The following is an 8,512-nucleotide window of genomic DNA, read 5'->3' as shown; positions in this document are numbered from 1 at the left end:
CTGACCTTCGAATAGTAAAGTCCTGTTTTAAGTTACTCTTGGAGTCTGTGTATTAATTAACCAAACAACCCACAGACTTTACAATTGGCACTATGCAGGTCCTTTCCCTTTCACAGAATCTTCAACATCTATCTGTGATAAATTAAAACATTAACATATAGTGCACATTTCCTGTAGCTGTCACGCTTACTTCCTGTCACACTTTCTAGTATACCCCCTGACTCACCATGAACAACGCCATGGAAGAGCTATTAATAAATGGTTTAAAACGCTTATTCTACATTATTCTACATTCAAAACCGTTTCCTACATTGCAACAGCGACTACACTTCAAAAAGTACTCCGTTGGGTGTAAAGCGCTTTGGGACGTCCAGTGGTCGTGAAAGGCGCTATATAAATGCAAGTCTTTCTTTCTTTCTTATTTGCTTTGAATTTATTAATGGATTCTTGGTGTTATGTATATGTTAGTTACATTCATCACCTCGAGCTGTACTATGGTGCATAAGTCCTTTACAAATCTATGATGGGCTTATGCTACAGTTGTGTTTGTGATTATCTGCGTAGATATGCAGGTACACATCTGGTTTGGCAACAAGTTTATGTTTAAAGGAAAGCAATTTGTGCCAGGACTTTGTGGCTTAAACATTTCACTTTTATTGCAAACCAAAGGCTGGAAAGAGCCTGTAGTACAGGAGTTAATAGTTGTTGTGATCTTCCTGGCTACCGGCAATGCCATCTAATCACAGACTGGGTTTGAAACTCATTGTGCAATTCCTCAGAGAGGCCGATCAGAATTCTAGGCTGAAGTGACTCTCCTCAGGTTTTGGCTTTGTGTGAACTATGTCTTCTCGTCCTGTTGGGTTCGAGTTCATATTCGTCACTTGTAGCCAATGCTGCAAATTAAATAAATCGTTGCTTGTGGGAGAGGAAATTTATAGCCTTCTGTCATCACCCGGGCTAATTTCAAGTTTGTTATTCTGCCTTTGATAAATGCTTGTTATTACTTTGTCAGCGGCCCACGTGACTGGCCTCTGTGTGAGTTAGCTGAGAGACGAGGCCAGGTTGGTCTCTGTATTATTGAGCTCACGTTAGAATGAGTTACAGTACTGCCAAAAGGAGACAGACACTACGGATTGAGGATCATTTCCACAACAACTCGGACCCCCGGCGCATGTGGCAAGGCATCCAGTCCATCACTGACTACAAGAGTAAAAACACCAGCCCCCCCCGGTTAGCGATGCCTCCCTTCCGGAGGAGCTTAACAACTTCTACGCTCGCTTTGACAGGGGCAACAGGGAGCAGGCTACCAAAGCCTTGCCACCCCCGGAAGACCAGGTGCTCACTCTGTCGACCTCTGACGTAAGGGGTGCTCTACGCGGAGTGAACACACGTAAGGCTGCCGGACCTGATAGCATCCCTGGACGGGTACTCAAGGAATGTGCTGATCAGCTGGCTGATGTCTTCACCGCCATCTTCAATCTGTCATTGGCCCAGGCAGTAGTCCCTACATGTTTCAAGACCGCTACCATTATTCCTGTGCCAAAGCAAACGGCTGTGACGTGTCTGAACGACTATCGACCTGTCGCACTCACACCCATCATAATGAAGTGTTTCGAGAGACTGGTCCTGGCTCACATCAAAGCCAGTGTTCCCGCCTCTCTTGACCAACACCAGTTTGCCTATCGTGCAAACAGATCAACGGAGGATGCAATCACAACTGCTCTACACTCTGCATTGAATCACTTAGACGGTAAAGAGACCTACATCAGAATGCTGTTCATAGACTACAGCTCAGCATTCAACACTATCGTCCCCAACAAGCTGGCCACCAAACTCCACACTCTTGGCTTGAACACTTCCCTCTGCAACTGGACCCTGGACTTCCTAACAAACAGACCCCAGTCTGTCAAATTAGGTAACCACACCACCCCCCCCCGACCCTGAACACGGGGGCCCCACAAGGATGTGTGCTGAGCCCCCTCCTCTACTCCCTCTTCACCCACGACTGTGTGGCTGTTCATGGTTCCAACACCATCATCAAGTTTGCAGTAGGCCAGATCACCAACAATGATGAGTCAGCCTACAGGGAGGAGGTCCAGCATCTCGTGAAGTGGTGCGCTGATAACAACCTGGCCCTTAACATCAAGAAAACCAAGGAAATCATTGTGGACTTCAGGAAGTCTAAAGGCGGAAGTCACACCCCCATCCACATCCATGGGGCTGTGGTGGAAAGGGTGGACAGCTTTAAGTTCCTCGGAGTCCACATCACGGAAGACCTCTCCTGGTCCCTCAATACCTCCTCTTTGATGAAGAAGGCCCAGCAGCGCCTATATTTCCTAAGGAGGCTGAAGGGATGTAACCTGTCACCCCTGATCCTCTCTAACTTTTACCGCTGCACAATAGAGAGCATCCTGACGAACTGTATCACAGTATGGTATGGCAGCTGTAGCTCCTATGACCGGAAAGCCCTGCAGCGGGTAGTCAAAACTGCCCAACGCATTACCGGCACCCGGCTACCGACCATAGAGAACATCTACCAGAAACGCTGTTTACGGAGGTCACTGACCATCATCAAAGACCCTACCCACCCCAGCCACAGTCTGTTCGCCCCCCTGCCATCTGGGAGACGCTACAGATGCATTCGCACCCGAACGACCAGATTTAGGAACAGCTTCTTTCCCAGGGCTGTCATCCTACTGAACTCCACAAATAAACTCTAAAGCCTGCACATCTGCCAATGCACTTTATTATGTTTACATGAATGTATTACAAGCCAAATGAATGTTGAATGTTTAAATGTCTTACTTCCTGTCACACTTTCTAGTATACCCCCTGACTCACCATGAACAACGCCATGGAAGAGCTATTAATAAATGGTTTAAAACGCTTATTCTACATTATTCTACATTCAAAACCGTTTCCTACATTGCAACAGCGACTACACTTCAAAAAGTACTCCGTTGGGTGTAAAGCGCTTTGGGACGTCCAGTGGTCGTGAAAGGCGCTATATAAATGCAAGTCTTTCTTTCTTTCTTATTTGCTTTGAATTTATTAATGGATTCTTGGTGTTATGTATATGTTAGTTACATTCATCACCTCGAGCTGTACTATGGTGCATAAGTCCTTTACAAATCTATGATGGGCTTATGCTACAGTTGTGTTTGTGATTATCTGCGTAGATATGCAGGTACACATCTGGTTTGGCAACAAGTTTATGTTTAAAGGAAAGCAATTTGTGCCAGGACTTTGTGGCTTAAACATTTCACTTTTATTGCAAACCAAAGGCTGGAAAGAGCCTGTAGTACAGGAGTTAATAGTTGTTGTGATCTTCCTGGCTACCGGCAATGCCATCTAATCACAGACTGGGTTTGAAACTCATTGTGCAATTCCTCAGAGAGGCCGATCAGAATTCTAGGCTGAAGTGACTCTCCTCAGGTTTTGGCTTTGTGTGAACTATGTCTTCTCGTCCTGTTGGGTTCGAGTTCATATTCGTCACTTGTAGCCAATGCTGCAAATTAAATAAATCGTTGCTTGTGGGAGAGGAAATTTATAGCCTTCTGTCATCACCCGGGCTAATTTCAAGTTTGTTATTCTGCCTTTGATAAATGCTTGTTATTACTTTGTCAGCGGCCCACGTGACTGGCCTCTGTGTGAGTTAGCTGAGAGACGAGGCCAGGTTGGTCTCTGTATTATTGAGCTCACGTTAGAATGAGTTACAGTACTGCCAAAAGGAGACAGACACTACGGATTGAGGATCATTTCCACAACAACTCGGACCCCCGGCGCATGTGGCAAGGCATCCAGTCCATCACTGACTACAAGAGTAAAAACACCAGCCCCCCCCGGTTAGCGATGCCTCCCTTCCGGAGGAGCTTAACAACTTCTACGCTCGCTTTGACAGGGGCAACAGGGAGCAGGCTACCAAAGCCTTGCCACCCCCGGAAGACCAGGTGCTCACTCTGTCGACCTCTGACGTAAGGGGTGCTCTACGCGGAGTGAACACACGTAAGGCTGCCGGACCTGATAGCATCCCTGGACGGGTACTCAAGGAATGTGCTGATCAGCTGGCTGATGTCTTCACCGCCATCTTCAATCTGTCATTGGCCCAGGCAGTAGTCCCTACATGTTTCAAGACCGCTACCATTATTCCTGTGCCAAAGCAAACGGCTGTGACGTGTCTGAACGACTATCGACCTGTCGCACTCACACCCATCATAATGAAGTGTTTCGAGAGACTGGTCCTGGCTCACATCAAAGCCAGTGTTCCCGCCTCTCTTGACCAACACCAGTTTGCCTATCGTGCAAACAGATCAACGGAGGATGCAATCACAACTGCTCTACACTCTGCATTGAATCACTTAGACGGTAAAGAGACCTACATCAGAATGCTGTTCATAGACTACAGCTCAGCATTCAACACTATCGTCCCCAACAAGCTGGCCACCAAACTCCACACTCTTGGCTTGAACACTTCCCTCTGCAACTGGACCCTGGACTTCCTAACAAACAGACCCCAGTCTGTCAAATTAGGTAACCACACCACCCCCCCCCGACCCTGAACACGGGGGCCCCACAAGGATGTGTGCTGAGCCCCCTCCTCTACTCCCTCTTCACCCACGACTGTGTGGCTGTTCATGGTTCCAACACCATCATCAAGTTTGCGGTAGGCCAGATCACCAACAATGATGAGTCAGCCTACAGGGAGGAGGTCCAGCATCTCGTGAAGTGGTGCGCTGATAACAACCTGGCCCTTAACATCAAGAAAACCAAGGAAATCATTGTGGACTTCAGGAAGTCTAAAGGCGGAAGTCACACCCCCATCCACATCCATGGGGCTGTGGTGGAAAGGGTGGACAGCTTTAAGTTCCTCGGAGTCCACATCACGGAAGACCTCTCCTGGTCCCTCAATACCTCCTCTTTGATGAAGAAGGCCCAGCAGCGCCTATATTTCCTAAGGAGGCTGAAGGGATGTAACCTGTCACCCCTGATCCTCTCTAACTTTTACCGCTGCACAATAGAGAGCATCCTGACGAACTGTATCACAGTATGGTATGGCAGCTGTAGCTCCTATGACCGGAAAGCCCTGCAGCGGGTAGTCAAAACTGCCCAACGCATTACCGGCACCCGGCTACCGACCATAGAGAACATCTACCAGAAACGCTGTTTACGGAGGTCACTGACCATCATCAAAGACCCTACCCACCCCAGCCACAGTCTGTTCGCCCCCCTGCCATCTGGGAGACGCTACAGATGCATTCGCACCCGCACGACCAGATTTAGGAACAGCTTCTTTCCCAGGGCTGTCATCCTACTGAACTCCACAAATAAACTCTAAAGCCTGCACATCTGCCAATGCACTTTATTATGTTTACGTGAATGTATTGCAAGCCAAATGAATGTTGAATGTTTAAATGTCTTAATCTAAATGTACACTCTCGGGAGCCGCAAGCCTACATTTCGTTGTACTGCACTTGTGCACTAACAATGACAATAAAGTTGATTATTATTTGATAAATTTGACTTTGACTTGAGTAAATATCAGCAGTGTTTACAGGCATCGGAAAATCATAGCTGGATTTTTCCCCATTATCCTGCTTATTAATTATTTTGCTCATTAGCTCTTTATGCTAACACGGCACCACCAGTTATTAACATTAACTGCGAAATGCAGACTAGGAGAAACTTAAATCACTTGTAGATTTACCACTGTGGCAATGTTTTTGTTGGCACTTTAGTATACTTGAAATATCCACGTGGCTTGATCGATTTATTCAGATATAACAGCATTGCTCCTTTGAGTGACAGGTTATTTGTTTCATTGTACAGTTTTATATGATCAATGCAGATGTGAAGTGATCATATCTTCTGAGATAATGCACCATTTAATTTGTGCCATGTTTTCTCTATTTCTGAATAGTGTTAAATTTGTCTCAAATTCTCTGTATCAAGGGAACAGAAGTGTTGTTTTGACACCTAAGGGGTTAAAAGTGGGAGATTGAAACAGAGCAACAATTCTTCTAAGATCTATTGCTTGATCAGGTTAAACGGCCTGGTTGAGCGATACACTAGGACAAGCTCCTACTAAAGATTTGCAAGAAAATAAAACAAAGAAAGACTGAAATTTATACAGTGCCTTTAGCACATCTCTCACATACGTCCCGAGGCACTTCACATAGAACCATCGAAGCTTACAGGACAGAAGGAGGCCATTTGGCCCATTGTGTCTGTACTGGCTTTTCCAGTGCCGCTTAAAACAAATCCCCCACTGCCCCTGCTCTCTCCTCCTAGCCTTGTATGTTCCACTCCTTCAAATATTGATGAGCTTTTCCCTTTAGAAAAAATGCAGGCGTCTCTGACTTAACTATTCCCTGTGGCAAAACATCCCAACTCCCTGTGTGAAGAAACTTTGTCCAACATCAATATCTGAGTGATCCCTTGTCACTGAGGTAGCATCTGCCATTATGCAGCCCACGAGAGATAGGCCAGTGTAAATAATATAATGAAAATTCTGAGAGGGGTTGCAGCATTCCATTTCCCACGTGAGGCTTCTGGGAAAACCCATTTTAAAAGTATCATCATTTCTCTGCAGTAGCTGTAATGCCTGTAGGTGGCAGTGCAATGGGCACTGTCACTGTTATCATGGGTGTCTCTGAGCTAATATGACATGACAGGCGAACTCTGATATCTGAGTATCTCTAATCTGCTTACAGCTGTAGGCTCGGGCCACTGGGGAGGCATTGTGACGTGAACTCTGAATTGTTCCTTTGTGCTCTCGCCATTTTGTTTTGCTGGTTAGAAGGAAGTTACCCCACAGATAGGGGTGCCAACCCTCCCAAAATTGTCTGGGAGTCTCCTGGAATTCTCCTTATCGGTAACGGTGGCATAGTGGTCATGATACTAATCTAGTAATCTAGAGGCCTGATCCAGAGACATGAGTTCAAATCCCACCACTGGAAGCTGTGGAATTTAAATTCAGCTAATTAAATAAATCTTGGAATAAAAAGCTGCTATCAGTAATTGTTGTAAAAACCCATTTGGTTCACTCATGTCCTTTAGGGAAGGAAATCTACCCGGTCTGGCCTATATTTGACTCCAGACCCACAGCAATGTGGTTGACTTTTAACTGCCCTCTGAAATGGCCTGGCAAAGCCACTCAAGGGCAATAAATGCTGGCCTTGCCAGCGATGCCCGCATCCCATGAATGAATTTAAAAAAAATTAAGGATTGATCTCCCGGGCATTGCTGCCAGCAACCCTTTTGTTACATGTTCATTTTTATATATTATTTCAAGGCAGGGGTTTCTTTTAGTTTAAGGTAACACAAAGACGGCGGGGGAATGGAAATAAAAGATTTCGACAGTGAATGGTGAAGGAGAAATAATTTTGGGGCAGATTGAGTTCAAATGAATTTCTAAACCAACGTATTACAGTTCAGCAAATATTTCTTCAGACAAAACCTGGTTGTATAAACCTTGTTATTAAATTGAAATTTAAAAGAATAATCCAGGTTGTTTGTATAATTTTTTTAAAAGACTGGGCATGCAGTTAAATTAAATCAATATTTCTTCTTCCAAGTGCATTTCTTACACGTAACTTTTTCAACAATTTTTTTTTTAAAAGAGCTTTTTCATTTAATGATTTTCAAAACAAGGTTTAGGGTGCGCCAGCAAAGAAAAACATTCTTTTGCTCCCCAAAATGCTTAAAATCCAAGAGCAACTGTGGGGCAGGGGGTATGGGGGGCAGTGGGGGCGGGTGGCATTTACCACCTGGGCATTTAACTTAATTTCAGAATCAGTGTTTCAGTTCTCGGAGCTTGTTTATTTATTCAGCTAAAATCACGGCGGGGAAAGTTAAATATTAATAAAAGAAATCCAGAGTTGCGCTTCTCTGGTTATTTTTTATTGCAAAATTTGCCAGGATTGCTCGAGAGAGCGAGAACAGGCGGAGCAGAGCAAGGACCCGCCTTCGGTGAAGCCTGTGTTGTGTTTGGTGGCTGTCAGTGAAATAAAGAAAAGAAATGAATGGAAAAGGAGATGAATAATTTAAACCTTATCTTGTGCTTAACGATTAATATTTTCTGAAGTAAGTGAGAAACGTCTTAAGTGCTCACTTCATTAAGTAATTAATAAACATCAATCTGCTCTGGTGATGTCCAAATATTGCTCACACAACATGCAGTGAGCACCAGCAAGAAAGTGCCGGTGGCGGCAATGAACAAATTGCTCTGTCTCAGAGTCATGGCCATTGTCACTGCAGAGGCCACTTGTGCATAATGACCATGAACTTCAGAGCAACATAAGAAACTGATCCTGCCGTCACCTCAATAGCTGGAAACAGGGAACACTATACTCATGGGAAAGAGAGTCTCGGTGTACAGAAGCTGGCCCTTCAATAAGCCTGCCATGGAGGAGTAAGGATGGAAAGTTTGTAGTTGGACACTGATTTTAAAAAAAATCAGCTCTTCAACTTCTTCTACTAGCAGTTCTACTACCCTCAAAGTCCCAAATTCACT

The sequence above is a fragment of the Somniosus microcephalus genome, chromosome 17 (assembly GCF_052327205.1).
Source record: "Somniosus microcephalus isolate GS21.2 chromosome 17, FLI_Smic_1.0, whole genome shotgun sequence".
Classification (NCBI taxonomy): Eukaryota; Metazoa; Chordata; class Chondrichthyes; order Squaliformes; family Somniosidae; genus Somniosus; species Somniosus microcephalus.
This window is presented reverse-complemented; position numbering follows the sequence as displayed.